This window comes from Phocoena phocoena, chromosome 2 (genome assembly GCF_963924675.1).
Source record: "Phocoena phocoena chromosome 2, mPhoPho1.1, whole genome shotgun sequence".
NCBI classification, from domain to species: domain Eukaryota; kingdom Metazoa; phylum Chordata; class Mammalia; order Artiodactyla; family Phocoenidae; genus Phocoena; species Phocoena phocoena.
In genome coordinates this window covers 163634357-163651567 of record NC_089220.1, presented here as the reverse complement: position 1 = coordinate 163651567, position 17211 = coordinate 163634357, and the positions used below count along the sequence as shown (strand labels likewise).

The 17211-nt window shown below is 42.9% G+C and overlaps 1 protein-coding gene and 1 pseudogene across 2 annotated transcripts in view; one reads left to right on the top strand and one right to left on the bottom strand.

Moving 5' to 3' along the window:
• The window catches only part of NEBL (nebulette), a 339842-nt gene that overhangs the window by 79402 nt on the left and 243229 nt on the right, over positions 1 to 17211 (top strand). The window lies entirely within an intron of this gene.
• Positions 11890 to 13221, bottom strand: LOC136143452 (elongation factor 1-alpha 1-like; annotated as a pseudogene).

The window sequence follows — 17211 nt, the reverse complement described above, 5'->3', positions numbered from 1 at the left end:
CCTATAGAACACATTTTCTATATCCACCCTCCCCTCCATTCCTGATTTTCAGGATAGTGACTGTGGTGAGAGCCAGAATTCTAGAGTCAGTGTCTCATCGTCCCTGCTGTGACGCTGACTCTGCAGTATTCATTTTACTCGATCGTTTGGCTATTTGTGGTGTTGCTTTCCTAAGCGCTAAAGCACTTTCTTGTGATCATGAATGGTGTTGGGCTGCTAAAAGCTTTATCAATCCTGTTGTACCTGAGGGGCATTAACCCCAGAGGAGAGAGATTTCCTCCTACCTTCTGGGTGTAGTGGGTGGGACGGACGGGTGCTAGGGGATTTCTGAACGAGATGGAAGTGAGGCACAGAACACCAGGAGGGTGAGTGGAACCAGCAGAACATCGGATGAATTCTAACTATGAAAAAGACAGTGGTTTTATTTTTACTCTCAAAAGTAATTTAAAACTTACCTTACTGTGCAGCAAATATGAAGGGGATAAGTGAGGTAAGAAGCGTTTATTTCTTTTTCCTCCTTATTTTTTTTTAAAAAGGAAGGTAGATGAAGCATGATTTTTCAGTACTGCTCAGACCAAAAAGCAAGATAGACTCTAACAACCTTAATTAAAAAATAAGTATTATAATGTAGATAATTTTTGGATTTGGATGGCTATTATTTTAATATATTATTTTTATTATGATTAAAATATGATTTAAATTTACTATTTAAACCGTCTTGAAGTGTCCAGTTCAGTGGCATTAAGTACACACATTGTGGTGCAGTCATCACCACCATCCATCTCTAGAACTTTTTAATCTTCCCAAACTGAAACTCTGTACCCATTAAACAATAACTCCCCATTCTCCTCTCCTCCTGGCCACTGGCAACCACCATTCCACTTGCTTTTTGTTTTCTTTTTTTGCGGTACGCGGGCCTCTCGCTGTTGTGGCCTCTCCCATCGTGGAGCGCAGGCTCATCGGCCATGGCTCACGGGCCCAGCCACTGGCATGTGGGATCTTCCTGGACCGGGCCACGAACCCGTGTCCCCTGCATCGGCAGGCGGACTCCCAACCACTGTGCCACCAGGGAAGCCCCACCATTCCACTTTCTATCTTTATGAACTGATCACTGTAGGTACCTCATATACATGGGGTCATACAGTATTTGTCCTTTTGTGACTGGCTTAAATCGCTTAGCATAATGTCTTCAAGATTCATGTGTTTTAGCATGTGTCAGAACGTCCTTCCTCTTTAAGGCTGAATAGTATTCCATTGTATGTATATGTCACATTTTGTTTATTTATTCACCCATCAGCGGGCACTTGGGTTACCTCCTCTTTTTGGCTGCGGTGAATAATGCTGCTATGAACATAGATGCACAAATACCTGTTGGAGTTCCTGCTTTCAGTTCTTTTAGATATATACCCAGAAGTGGAGTTGCTAGGTCATATGGTAATTCTATGTTTAATTTTTTTAGAAACTACCATACTGTTTTCTGCAGTGGCTACACCATTTTACACCCCTGCAATGAACAAGGGTTCCAGTTTCTTCACATCCTTGCCAACACTTGTTAGTATTCTCTTTTTATAATAGCCACCTTAATGTGTATGAAGTGGTATCTCGTTGTGGTTTTGGTTTGCATTTCTCTAATGATTAGTGATGTTGAGCATCCTTTCATGTGACTAGTGGCCATTTGTAGATTTCCTTTGGAGAAACGTCCGTTCAAGTCCTTTGCTTATTTTAAAATTGGGTTGTTTGTTATTTTGTTGCTGAGTTGTAGGAGTTCTTTGTGTATTCTGGATACCCATCCCTTATCAGATAAAGGGTTTGCAGATGTTTTCTTAGGGTGGCTGTATTTAAGTGGATTGATGATTTAAGTGGATGATACCCTGGGCTGAGAAAATCTACCATTCGAGTGATGTAACTTAGTAGACAACTGCTGAAAGCTAAGGTTCGAAGAAAATGAAGGTTACCCTCTGGACAGGCAGTCCATGCTAGAGAGCGGGGGCAGAATCTTTCACGTCTGGGGCAGCCACATCATCGGGAAGGGCTGGGTTTGCAAGTGTAAAACAGCTCCTGCCACCTCTTCTCCTCAGTGTGATAGGTTGGTTATGTGAAATCATTGCCATTTGGTGTAACATCACAGATCACTGATGTAACCGTGTGAGACCCAGGTAATCAAGTTAACGACGGAGCTGTTCTTAGGTCTTGTTACTTCAGGGTATTGAAGAAGAAAAACAAGCTCTCCGTTTACAGCTCACCTGTTATCAGCCAGTGACACAGCCCAGTTAGTCTCCAACCATTTTAAAGAAATGAAGAAATGGGTGGGTGTTCCAGAGGTGTTTTCCCCTTAGCATTTATTTATGTAAGTATTCGTTGCTAGATCCCGTCATAGGTTTGTAATTCAAAATGTTATCATTGTATTTCGAGAGTGGGTATGCCACTCTTATTTCAGAACAGAGAAACATTTCTTTTATCTTATTTTCTTTTTTCTTCTTCTTTTTTGGGTGATAGTCCTAAAGGAATCCCACAGAAGCCGATGGCAGGATCTCTGCTTGTGATGAGCCATCAACCTCACTGGGCCTGGGTCTAAACAGGCATAGGAGATGTGGAGTAAACATATTTATAAGTACAAGCAGACACACTTAAAATGATGCACGTTTATGCTAAAGGATGAACTGGGATGGTCCATAGGCCTGGGGGTGGGGAGAAACCATGAAAGGGCGAGGATTTTTTTTTTAATTTTTGCAGTACGTTGGCCTCTCATTGTTGTGGCCTCCCCCGTTGCGGAGCACAGGCTCCGGACGTGCAGGCTCAGCGGCCATGGCTCACGGGCCCAGCCGCTCCACGGCATGTGGCATCCTCCCAGACCGGGGCACGAACCCGTGTCCCCTGCATCGGCAGGCGGACTCTCAACCGCTGTGCCACCAGAGAAGCCCCCGGGGCAAGGATTTTTGAGTATAGCTTTGAAAGACGGCAATAACATGAATTGGCATAAAAACGAGATTATAGTTGTAGTAGGCATTTTATAGCATCATCGTCTCTTTTCCTCCTTGTTATGTATAACAGGATTCATGGAAATCCATTAGGTCTGAGGATTTGTTTGGGGGGGATAGTAGGAGAAAGAAAGTAGTGAGATTATTGCACATAATAATAAACGAGGGCCCTCTTCCAGGGTTGAGGAATGCATAGCCTCTTGAGCGCTCACGGAAGGCCTTTCCAACTCTGCGGTCCCTCTTTATGGAGGCCACACAGCACGCACTTCTTTGTCCCAGCATAGCGGAGGTGCCGGCTCATTTTGTCTCTAACTAGAGTAGAATTGACCTGACAGCTGAGTCCTGAGCTGCTGGTGGGAGTTGGCCCAGAGCCACCTTGGTGCACCCTTCGTGTTCTCCTCCTTCTGTCCCTTGTTCTCCTTGTGATGGCAGCCAAAAGCCCCGTGGCTCGTCTCCTCTGTGCAGTGTACCTTTCAGTTGTCCTAGCACCTGTTTCAGAGGATTCTGTTATTGGCTTCTGATGAAAGTGGCACCTCCAGGGGAGTGGGTTGAATGGTGGCCCCGAAAGATATGTCCGCCCAGAATCTCGGAATGTGATCCTCTTTGGAATAGTGGTCTTTGCAGATGTAATGAAGGTGCAGCTCTCTAGATGAGATCATCCTGGATTAGGGTCGGCCCTAAATCCAATGACAAGTGTTCTTATAAGAGACAGAAAAGGAGAAGACACACAGGGCCTAAGAGGGGAGGGCCATGTGAAGATGGAGGCTGAGAGTGGAGTGATGCCTCCAGAAGACAAGGAACGCCAAGGATGGCCTGGCAGTCACCAGATGCGGGGAGAGTCATGGAACGGATTCTCCCTCAGAGCCTCCTGGAAGAACCAACCCTGCCAAAATCTTGATTTCAGACTTCAGGCCTCCAGAACTGTGGGAGAATATATGTCTGTTGTTTTAAGCCTCCAGGTTTGTGGTAGTTTGTTGTGGCAGCCCTAGGAAACCAACCCATTCCGTGTGTTGGACGTGTTAGCTAAGTGGTCCTTATATGAATAGATGGACACGGAGAGCTTTAGGACTGAAAGAAACCTGGAGACACTAATTCAGTCATTTTTTTTTTTTAGCTCTGGCTGCATGTTAGAATCATCTGGAGAACTTTTAAAAAGGATAAGATGCTGGATCCCTAAACCTAAAACAACCAAATCAGAATCTCAGGGGGCTGAGTTAAGGGATTAAAAAAATTTTTTTTTTTTTTAATATTTTGAAAGCATCCTAGGTGATTTGAATGCACAGCCTGGGTTCAGAGCCACTGATCTCTTCGAGCTGTCCCATTTTTACAGATGAGGAAACCAAGAGTCAGCAAAGCTGCCCTGTGGGCCAAAGAAAACCTTAAAACATCCTTCTGTGAAGGCTGGGAAGGACAAAAACAACTCATTCAAGGCAGACGAATGAGTGTGTTGGTAAAAATAAAGATTTAGGGAAAAAAGGGGAAGAAATTCATGAATTCATTTCATTTTGGGGTCTTAGTAGACACTAGTGATGAAGAGGGGGAGGAAGAACTCATTTGCTAATATTTTCAAGGGTCCTCCCCCCAGTCCTGTATTTAAAGAGAATTTGTTCACATAATACAAGAAATGTTTCCCTTCTTATACATGCATGCCAGTATAAAATGTTTATGAATATTATTACCACCTAAAATGAGATTTTCAGTTTCTTCTTATTCCCTTCAGGAATTTGAATAGAGCCTAGATTTCTCTATGGCAAAGGAAATGAATAATCGTGTTTAAAGTCTTATTATGGTGTTTTAGTAAATAACATAGAAGATTTAATGTTCAGAGTAATTGTTAGGGAAAAAAAAAAGAGTGTCTGTTGAAACAGGACCTTGGATCAGGGCTGTGGTATTAAATCCAATCACCCCACTTAGGCTATCCCTCCTTTGGAGACTCATAAAGATAAGGGTAACAGGATAATTGGGATATTATGCACTCTTTAAAACAACATGATTTAGTCCAAGTAGGAATCGCTGGGTCTCTCAATTAATCCCCTGGGGAACAAATGAAAACTATATATGTGATATACTGTCGAGGTATATAGTTTGGTGGTTTGATACCTTTTGGAGTGTCTCACATTAATCTGTGATTAATTTTCACCAGGGCAGTCTTGACGGTGATTAAAGCCTACCTAGATAATCAGAAGCTAAAGAAGCCCACGGAGAGATTTACTTAAATGATCTAATCAGCTTTTCTTTTCATAGAAGACACAAAACTGAGGTCCTGATGACTGGAGGGCATTAACAATCTCAGGGCACTTTTCACAAGAGTCCGGGTATTTAGCCCCAGTGTCCTGGCCAAATTCCAACTCAAGTAAGGCCATTTTGTCTCCCGAAAGGTCCCCCTGCAGCTACCAGTGGATACAGTATTATTCTTCCCTTCCTGTCCGAAGTGTGAGGCTTTGTGTGGACGTGGTACTGTACGCAGCAAATCCGATGCTTCGTTTCTATTATGAGGGCCTGCGTTTTGGCTAAGCTGCCACAAGTACGTGGTAGGGGATATTTACGTGACTTGCACTAACGGGGAAAACGGCGTTAAGACGTATTCCTTCAGAAAACTTGTTTATGTCTTTTGTAGAAAATGATGGTGTGATTAATATTATTAGATAATCATCAGACATGAATACATGTATGTGCGTTTTAATCTCTTTGGACCTTATTTTGTTCTATAGAGGGGTAGAAACAATGATGATGACCAGTGACCCATGCCAGGTTGTATTAACATGTGTAAAATCAAGCGTTCCTTAGTTTGTTTAGAAAATGTAAAGAAAGATTAGAAATGCTCAAGAAAGCAGAAGACATAAGTGTGGAGTGATGAGATTCTCGATGCCCTCCCTGGTTAATTGGCCTAAGGCTCATTGAGAAAATTCTGATTCAGGGAGAAAAGAGATTAATTCTTTTGGCCTGGGCACTGGTTTCATAACAGCAAACCTGGACAGCTTGACAAACTATTTCTGGAATCCTGTGTTTTTTGAAACAGTCTGTTCACTTAGAGGGAAAATTTCCAGTTGGTTTGCGTGAGCCTGATGCCACAGGGGAGAGTTGGCTGTTTTGTGTGAACAGGACAGCTGATGACTCTTGGAAGTGCCCCATGTCCTTTCTTTCTTGGGAGATTGAGAAACCAATACAGAACCTCTTGAGAGGTTAAGGGAAACCAAGGCAGAAAGCTGGGAGAAAAGCTGGTTCCGTATGAATTGGAAAATAGTCATGATGAAGAAGATGAGAAAGTTCCAACGGTACCAGGAGGTACCCTAAATATTTTAGGTTGTAAAGGTCGAAACTCACAGAATTAGATTATTAGCCAGTATTTAGACGTTCAAGCTCCCTTTCTCATTATTTCCTCCTTTGACATTGGTTAGCCTTTTTGGTTGCAAGTGACAGAAAGGCAACGCAAACTAGCCTAAAGAAGAAGAGAGGATGTACTGCTTTGCTAGCTGATGGCTGAAAAGCCCAGGTGTCAGTGGGTCCTGGGGTTATCATCAGGTTTCAGCTCTTCTCTCTCCTAACTCTTTTCCGGGTAGCCTCTTTCCTTATGATGATGGCAAGATAGCTTTTAAGCAAGCTTCAGCCTTATATCCTAGCCAGCTCCGCGGAAAGAGTTTTCCTTCCCCATTAGTTTGAACGAAAACTTCAAGATTATTTGCCTGGGTCTGATTTTAGTCACATGCCCATGTCTGTGGCCAGGAGGACGAGACAAACTGAAGAGGTGGGGCTTCGACCAGCCACACTCAGACCAGAGGGACTGGGTCATTCCAAAGGGAAGAGCAAGTTGATGCTACCAGAGGAGGAACATGGATGCTGAACACCAAAATGCAGACGTCCATCCCGGACATGTAAATTATAATGCATTTATTTAAAAGTGCGCACCTACACTTTTTTGACCTTATGGAAGGGTTCAACACATGTGACTATACACACGTAAAGCGGAGAATCACGGAGCTGGCCTCCTAGCCTTGTTTCCCACCCAGTAGAGAAATTCACAACTTCAGTGTCCATGCTAAGTAGTCTTTCAGCTTCTACTTGAATTCCTTTGAAGATCTTAAGTTTGTTACTCCGTAAGTGTGTATATACCATTTTAATAGGAAGTTCTTCTTTACCACAGTAAGTTGAGAGTTTCCCCTCTCCTCTCTTGACTTCGTGCTAATGGTCCCTTTTCTGCCTTTTGGAGTCATGTGGAGTAAATTTAATCTTTCTAAGCCACGTTCTCGTGGCTCTTTCAAATTCCATCTTGTCTCTTGGCTACACACACCTATTTCTCTTCATTGTACACTTCTCTCCCCGCTTCCTCCTGTTCCTTCTTTTTTATAATATAAAGAAACCTTATAGGTGCTCATTATTGGAGGCAACTCTGTGTCTCCAATTTCATGGCAATTGTTGGACGTGTAATTCATCTTTAGAAGTTTCTCAAGTTTCTCATGAATTACAGTTTGAGGCTCGATATAAAGAGTTTGTCATGAAAGTGAATTTTAAAAATAGCACTCTCAGACATTTATGTATTCAGTTTTAAAAGTAAAGTGAAATTATTTCAGAAACATAAGCCTTTAAACTTTTTTGGTGTGTGTTCTAAATATTCTAAAGATGGAGCAAATGGGGCATGATGACAATAATTCTGAAGTGTCCTAAAATAGTCCATGGATATAAATATTCAGTTAAATTGTAAGAGAAAAATGATTTTGTAGATCAGAATTAAGATTCTAATGCACACTTGACCTAGTAAATGAACTCTTAAGGCATGTCTCATTGTTCTCCCTTGTGTTACTGTGTTTTTAGTACAGTAAGTCCAAGCCAAGAATATTAAAATCTTGGCTTTTTAGAGGAAATTCAGAGGCTTAAAATAAAACTTCTTTATTAGTGATTCTCTACTAGCCGTTTACGTTTCTGGATCAGTGTCATTTTCCTTTAGCTAAATATCTTAAACAGATTTGTCGTAGAAAAAGTGTATATTGTTCTATTTCCTGTTTTTTCTACTTTAAATCGATCTCTTTTAATCACTAAATTTTGTTAGTTCTTAACCTTTTTTTTGTGTATAAGCATTAGCAAGAATAAGTTTGATCAACATTGAGTTGCTATCATCTTTATAAGAAAAGCAGTAGTAGCAAATTTATTCATTTATCTAGGTGATGATTACTGTTTTCATGAAAAAGTTCTCATTTAATAATATTTTTCCAGCAACTGCAACATATATGTCTGGTGGGTAAAAGTCTGGGGAAAAAGAAATTTGGCATCTTTAAGAAGTGTACACTTCTTACAAGGCAGGGAGGAGAAGCCGAGTGGACTTTAAGTAGAGTTATCCAAGCCTATGAGAATGGAGGGAAGTGACCCAAGTCTTAGGGACGTTGTTCTTCACTCTCTCATTTTCCATACAGCTTAATGCTGATGTGGAGAGACTGATGGATCCTGAGTTGGCAGAACTATTAGTCTAAGAGGAGGATGGATTGAGGATGCAGGTGTGGAAGGACAGAGAGGAAGGCTAACACGGAACCAGGTGGAAGAAAGGTGTGCAGCTGCCTATGGTTAAGACCAGAAGAGCAACTTGTCACATGCAGTTTCGACTGAAACCCATCACCCCGGCTTTGTTAATGTTTTTACCTAGTGCAATTTCTTTTCCAGGGACTGTTCCAGGAATGACGTGCCAGATGGAGTGAAAGTGTTACTGGGTCGAATGAAATCCTATTACTAGTCCCATCTGCTCACGGCCCCTGGGGCTTTGCAGCTGCAGGATTAAAGACTAATCCTGAGTGACAGACGCAAAAGGGGCAATCCTCATACATAGTAGGTGCTCAGTAAATGCCATTGGATTTGAGTGAAGACATTAGTGATTGATGGGGCTGCCTTTGCAATAAGAAACATGAGTTAAGACATGAACATGTTTTAGAACAGTTTCTGCCTACAGTTCAAAAGGAAACACTTCAGTCCTTCCCATCTTTCTTTCTTCTTAAACAAATACTTTCTGAACACCTGCTAAGTACTTAACTCATTTTAGGTACTGTGTGTGGAAAAACAGTCATATAATCCCAGCTCTTTATGAGGTTGAGGCTGTGTACCTAATTTTTTGTCCTCTAACACAAGCTTTAAAAAAATCATCTCAAATCCTCCCGAATTATTGCCAAGTTTGAAGTAAACAAAACAGCACTTTTATTCATTTGTATGTTAGAGTATGTTAAGCAGAAAATTGTGATCAATTTCACGATGTAAATATTAAACAGACTGGAAAGGGTTCTGTGTTCTCTGAAACTAAAGTGTGTGCTGTGGGTCAGATTTTTCTCTTCACTCAAAGTGAGGTTTCTCCCTGTTCCTTAAAGGCGCTTCCATGTATAGTTCAGTGCCATCCAGGAATAAACCCTTTCAGTGACTCATTATTGGGCAGACTCAGATATACAGGGAGAACTACCTGTACTAAATATTTGTTACAACACACCTTGCTAATATCAGTTAAAAAGCCCCTCTGCTGATTTGTTTCTTCCCTCCAGTTGCCTATCTCATTCTCAAGATTTTTTTCCTTCTGCTTGCACAAATCAATTTCCTTTTTCGGGCTGCTTTTTTCCCTCACGCCGTCTGTCCGTACATCTCTACGGCACCTATCACCATAGCACCCATTTAATAGTATCTGTGCTAATTATCCTATCTTTAAGACACAGTGGCTTGGTTTGTTAGAGCAGAATTTATACTGCATTTCTAATTATGGGCATTTATAGGTAATTGCTTAATTTTGATGTGGTAAGAACACGGTTTGCCATATTTTTAGAAATAGTAATTAGAAATGCATCTCCTAAAGTCATTACTTTAAAAACTTCATTAACACTTAAATAAAGAAGCAGAATAATTTAATTAGTAGAAGTTAATAAAAACTTTCAGTTGCCTTAAATGGTCAGTAAAACTGAAGGGGATTGTGTGTATTATTAATTTTTTCTTAAAGTTGAGTCAGATCCCTATGTGCTGGATGTGAACTCATGAATTTTCTTTTTCTGTATCCTTGGCCATTGTGTTTATGATTATTGTGGTGGTTGACCTGGATTGTTTTTCTGAGTAGGAAACACCCTCAACAGATAAAAATCAGCGCTTATCTTGGCTTTGCAGTAAAAATCCCAAAATAGCATAAAATTTTTTAAGGAGTGAACAAATCTGTAGAAATCAGAAAGGAAATATGTATGTGTTTTTAGAAATCTCATTTGAATTCAGATTGTTTTTTGACCTCTACTATATATTTAAATAGGTACTAGTTTTCTATTTTAAGCCTCCATCATTGCTGTGGTTTTTAAACAACAAAGCAAAACAAAATAAAAATCCCAAGTGAAAAAAAAAAAAAACTTAACTGTAACTCCAGAGATATTTAAAAGCATTTCTGTAGAGACACAGATGTAGAGAACAAACAGAGAACAAACATATGGATACCAAGGGGGAAAGGGAGGTGGTGGGATGAATTGGGAGATTGGGATTAACATCTATACACTATTGATACTATGTATACAATAGATAACTAATGAGAACCTACTGTATAGCACAGGGAACTCTATACTCAGTGCTCTGTGGTGATCTAAATGAGAAGGAAATCCAGAAAAGGGGATATGTGTATACACATAGCTGATTCACTTTGCTGTACAGTATAAACTAACACAATATTGTAAAGCAACTATACTCCAATAAAAATTAAAATCAAAAAAACATTTCTGTTCTACGGTGGGAATCAGAAGGAAAATATAACCAACATTGATTCTAAAAGTTTGAATAGAAAACCTTGATAATCTCAGTCATGTTTCCATGGATTTCATTAAAGAGACATTCCAGCTCCACGTTACTCATTATAATTTATTTATGAAATTTAATTAAATGTAATTCTAATGTTAGTCTAAAATATTAGGTCTCTAATAACTATTAGTGGTTTGGTATTAATTGCGAACTTAGAGCATTAGGTACCATGCAGGACAGAAGCCACAGCCTGTGTCCTTGATAGCACATGGGGAGCGATGTAGGAGCAGGGCCATGCACGTGACGTGTGCAAGGGTGGACACCCGAGGAGGTTAGAAATAAGGTGGAAGGTATAAGGGAACAAGATCGTAACTGCGTGTGTGGTTGAGCGTCTCTTTTAAACACCAGGGCTTTTGCTATGTCCTTCAGTCCCTGGAGCAATTGGGCATATATTGTAATGTCCCAAGTGTCCCCAAGCTGAAATCACTCTGGCTTTCATATACCTGTGGCCTTTCGTGCAACCTTTATTTCTAATGCTTTGTCTTTTATATACTCAACTTCCACTTTTGGTTCTCCTTTGCAGCAAAATCATTCTTGTAGGTTCATCTTCTTGACCACAGCTTGGCCACCCCTCCCTTCTTTGTGCTCTTTAGGTGTACACTCTTCTCAAATACTCAATACGTTAAAAAAAATCGATGCCACAGCACTGTTACCTTCCAGAGATCCCATTTCAAGTCCTAATTCTGTTGTGTGTAGCAGTAATAAATAGACCAGTGGGGGATTTAGGGGTTGGCCAGATAAGACACATATCTAAATCCTTCAGATATGGAAACAAAGGAACAAAATGTCTAACAGCACTCCTGGGCATACATAACAGATTCCTTTTCTTTTTTTTTTTTTCCCCCTCATTAAACTTTTTCAATGAGTCTCAAATTCTGTGACAGATTTTTGGTCAAGTTGTTTCTGTTGCAAAGTACTGAGTTTAAAAACTAATAACTTAAAACTGCCACACACAAAACAAATGGTCCACAAAACATTCTCCTTTCCTTCTGAAGGTTTTACGAGGCATTGTTATCATTAACCAGTCTTTTGCTATTAAACTTAAATGGCCAATTGAGACAAACAGTTCTGAGACCGATCTTCCACCACTGATTAAGACTGAGGTGACAGGTGTTGGGGATAATATTCATTTAGCCTTCTGAGCTTTCTGGGCAGACTCGGTGACCTTGCCAGCTCCAGCTGCCTTGTCCACTGCTTTGATGACACTCACAGCAACCGTCTGTCTCATGTCACGAACAGCAAAGCGGCCCAGAGGAGGTTAGTCAGAGAAGCTCTCAGCACACATGGGTTTGCCAGGAACCGTATCAACGATGGCAGCATCACCAGATTTCAAGAATTTGGGCCCATCTTCCAGCTTTTTCCCAGAACAATGATCAATCCTCTTCAGCTCCGCAAACTTGGAAGCAGCGTGAGCTGTGTGACAATCCGGCACAGGTGCACAGCCAGCACTGCTTTGGCCTGGATGGTTCAAGATCACCACCTGAGCTGTGAAGCCAGCTGCTTCCATCGGTGGGTCATTTTTGCTCTCACCAGCCACATTGCCACGACGAACATCTTTGACAGACACGGAAGCCCACGTTGTCCCCAGGAAGGACTCCACTCAAAGCTTCCTGGTGCGTTTCAACAGACTTCAGTTGACTGGAGCAAAGGTGACCACCAGGCCAGGTTTGAGAACACCAGTCTCCACTCGACCCACAGGGACAGTACCAATACCACCAATTTCGTAGACGTCCTGGAGGGGCAAACGCAAGGGCTTGTCAGTTGAGCGAGTTGGTGGCAGGACGCAATCCAGAGCTTCAGGCAGTGTGGTTCCACTGGCACTGCCATCCTTACGGGTGACTCTCCATCCCTTGAACCACGGCATGTTAGCTCTTGGCTCCAGCATGTTTTCACCATTCCAGCCAGAAACAGGCACAAAAGCTGCTGTGTCGGGGTCGTAGCCAGTTTTCTGAATGGAGGTGCTGACTTCCTTAACAGTTTCCTCGTGTCTCTTCCGGCTGTAGGGTGGCTCGGTGGAATCCATTTTGTTGACTCCAACAATTAGTTGTTTCACACCCAGAGTGTAGGCCAGAAGGGCCTGCTCACGGGTCTGCCCATTCTCGGAAATACCTGCTTCACATTCACCAACGCCAGCAGCAACCATCAGGACAGCACGGTCAGCCCAGGATGTGCCTGTCATCATGTTTTTGATGAAGCCTCTGTGTCCTGGGGCATCAGTGGTGGTCACATAGTCCTTGCTGGTCTCGAATTTCCATAGGCAGATATCAGTGGTGATACCACGCTCGAGTTCAGCTTTCAGTTTGTCCAAGACCCAGGCATACTTGAAGGAGCCCTTTCCCATCGCGGTAGCCTCCTTCTCTAACTTTTCAATGGTTCTCTTATCAATCCCACCACATTTGTAGATCAGATGGCCAGGAGTGGTAGACTTCCCCGAATCTACGTGTCCGATGACAACGATGTTGATGTCTCCTTTCCCATTTTTGCTTAGGTTCAGCAGTGGTTTTCCTGACACCTGTGTCCTGGCGGCAAGCCCGTTGCGAAAAAGCCAGATTCCTTTCAAAATCTCATTTCTTTCTCTTTATTGCCTTTTCTTGCTTCCCCTCCCCCAACCTTTTCTGTCTTTCACCCTAACACGTTGTGATAGAGTGGTTTCTTCGTTCAGAGGCTAAGAATTTAGCTGTATTGATTTGTCACTTCGCACCTGCTGAAATCCTAACGGAAAAAAACTTGGCGCATGAAATAGAAGTCAGTCTGATAAAATTAAACCTCACAAATGATGCAGCTGCTGTGTACGTAGAGAACGCGATCCGCATCTTCATCACTGACTGCTTCAGTATTCTCATTTTACGTCTTGGCTCTTTTCATTGGGCTTGCATTTTGCATGTTGGGAAAGTACATTTTGGGATGGTCATTTCATCCTGCAGAAGCAGACACTTGATTCATATGGCTATGTGATTGCGTCTGTAACTTAGGTTCACGTAAAGTGTGATAATTTACAGATTATTATCTGTAGAGCCGACCCAGGTACAACTTCTGCAGAGGAGAAGCTGATGCCAAAGAGTCACCTTATGTAGTTGGCTCAATCCCTAGGGACTGTGAGGCCGAGGAGGACGCACCCATCTTTAGGGGCAAAAACGTCATTTAAAGGAAGAATGATATCAGCATACTTTCTGGGGGGTAAATCTGAAGAGTTTTACTTCTTCCTAGGATCTCTGATTATTTTATTTTTTTATGGCCACAATGTTTGCAAGGCTGAGACTGAGCTGTGCTTGTGCCAACTTTGGAGAAATGTAGGTAAATGAACTTGTGAAAAAGCTATTTACGTAAAAACAAATGTCACCTCATGTTAGGGATTTCTACCTCCTTTTTAAATTTCTTCATTCACTCAAAACACGTGTATTAAGTGCCTACCAAGCACAAGGCCCAGTTTAGGAGCTGGGGATATAGCAGTTCCCTTGCTCTCATGGAACTTCATTCTAGTGAAAGGACACAGGTTTAAAAAAATGGTTAATAGCTCACAAATCACTTGGTGCTTGATGCTATGGAAACAGTAATGCAGGGAAAGAGAATGCTGGGTTGAGGGGTGGGTTCCTATTTTATGCTGGATAATCAGAGATGGTCTCCAATGAGGGAACATTTGAGCAGACCTGATGGAAGTGAGAGGGTGAGCTGTGATGTTTGGGGAAAGAGCAAGTATAAAGATAGGAGGTGGAAGCACGGTGGTGTGTTGGAAAAAGTAAGAACAATGAGTGGAGAGAGTACAGGGCAAAGGAGGTGGGGCTTGCAAGAAGCAGGAAACAGAAAATTCTTTTAGAAGATTTAAAGAATTTTGACTTCCACTAACCGAGAAGAAAAGAGTGATGGTGTCTGATTTATGTTTTACAAGTCCTGTCTGGTCGCTCTGTTGAGAATAGACTGTAGGAGGCAGGGGTGGATGCAGGGAGCCCCATCAGGTGTCAGGGGAAGTTATCCAGGTGGGAAACGATGGGGTTTGTGCCATGGTAGTGATAGTGGAAGAGATCGGAAGAGGTCACATTCAGAATATATTTTGGAGGTGGAGCCACCAGGATTTACCTTTGGGGTGTGGGTTATAGAAAATACAAGGAGATAGGGCTTCCCTGGTGGCGCAGTGGTTAAGAATCTGCCTACCAATGCAGGGGACACGGGTTCGAGCCCTGGTCCGGGAAGATCCCACGTGCCGCGGAGCAACGAAGCCCATGCGCCACAACTACTGAGCGCACGTGCCACAACTACTGAGCCCACGTGCCACAACTACTGAAGCCTGCATGCCTAGGGCCTGTGCTCCGCAACAAGAGAAGCCACTGCAATGAGAAGCCCGCGTACCGCAATGAAGAGTAGCCCCCGCTTGCCGCAACAAGAGAAAAGCCCGTGTGCAGCAACAAAGACCCAATGCAGCCAACGATAAAAATAAATAAATTAAAAAAAAAAGAAAATACAAGGAGATAAATATCCTTTTTTTTTTTTTTTGTCTGAGAAATTGGTCAGTGAGTAGTAATTTATGGAAACGGGAGAGGCCCAAGGAGGCACGGGTGTTCTGGGGAGAATCAGGAGTTTGGTGTGGGACTGGTTAGCTTTGAGATGTCTACCCGACATCCAAGATATGTGAAGAAGGTAGGTGGATCCATGAGCCTGGAGATCAGGAGACAAGTCTGGGCTGGAGTCAGCATAGAGAAGGTATTTAAAGCCGTGAGACTGGTTGAGATCTAGTCGGTGTGGGTATATACAGGAAAGTAAAGAAGTACAGTGACTGAGCCCTAAGCCACCCCAAGGTTAGGCAGTTGAGAACCAGCCGTACATGCTAAGGAGGGTTAGCCAGTGTCTTAGTTTCATACAGCTGCCAGAACAGAGCTCCAAAACCTGAGTGGCTTCAAACAACAGAAGTTTATTGTCTCACAGTTCTGGAGGCTAGAAGTCTGATTCAAGGTGTTAGCAGGACCATGCTACCTCTGATGGCTCTAGCGGGGGAGTTCCTCCCTGCCTCTTCTAGCTTCTGGCGTTTACTGGCAACATGTGGTATTCAGTGGCTTGTAGATGCGTCACTCCAGTCACATGGTTATCTTCTCCCCGTGTATCTTCACTTCATCTTCCCTCTGTGCCTCTGTGCATCCAGATTTCCCCATTTCATAAGGACACCAGTCGTGTTGGATTAAGGCCCACCCTAATGACCTCACCTTAACCTGGTTATATATGGGAAATCTGCAAAGACCCTATTTCCAAGCACGGTTACATTCTCAGGTACTGGGGGTTAAGACTTCAACGTATCTTTTTTGGGGGGCACAATTCAATTCATAACAGCCAGCGAGGTGGTAAGAGAACCAGGAGAGTGTGGTATTCTGGAAGCCAGGTGAAGAATGTGCTTCCGACAGGACGGATGGATAAACTGAGTCAGATGCTGGTGATGGAACAAACAAGATGCGGACTGAGGACTGACCGTTGGCTTGATCATGTGGGGGTCATTGGTGTCCTTGCCATGAGTGGTTTCAGTGAAGTGGTGAGGGCGAGAATTGGATTGAAGTTCAAGAGAGAATGGAAACAGGAGTTAGAGAAAGCAAGTGTAGACAGCTTTTTGAGGCATTTTGCATATAAGGCATGAGAAGAATGGGGTGGTGGCAGTGGAGAAACCAAGAGTTCAAAGGAAAAATTTTAAAACAGTGGGAGAGGTAGCAGTATGCTTATATACCAGTGTGGAATGACACAATAGAGAGGAGGAGTATTACAGAGAAAAGGGGACAATTTCTAGAACCATGTCTTTGAGGTGGCAAGAGGATGTGGAATGTAATAGCCACGCAGAGGAAGTCTGTGTCGACAAGCCCGCCAGGTGATTCTTATGCACGTCCAAGTTGGAAACCCGCTGTTCCACTTGACCTCTAGGACCTTTTAAAATTCTATGCCTTGGGCTTCCCTGGTGGCGCAGTGGTTGAGAGTCCGCCTGCCGATGCAGGGGATGCGGGTTCGTGCCCCGGTCCGGGAAGATCCCACGTACCGCGGAGCGGCTGGTCCCGTGAGCCATGGCCGCTGAGCCTGCGCATCCGGAGCCTGTGCTCCGCAACGGGAGAGGCCACAACAGTGAGAGGCCCGCGTACCACTCACACACACAAAAATAAATAAAATAAAATTCTATGTCTTGTGATGTATTTTACCCCATTAGTTGAGTATGAAATCCCCCTTTTGTTTAGAATAATGATTACTGCCTAATGTGCGTGAAGAGTGAGTTCAGATGGATATGACCACGGAGTATGTGCAAGGAGTTGAGCCATAGGGGATGGTAGCTCTCCCACTGTGCTTTGCTCTCAGGGCCTTAATAAGCTGTACTGTCTTTTTAAACTACCATTTCTGCCATTTAGAGGTGCCTCTTCAGCATTGCCTGGGAGATCTGGCTGTGTCTCCAACTGCTATTTTTAGATGACCCTGCATCAGACCCCAGTAG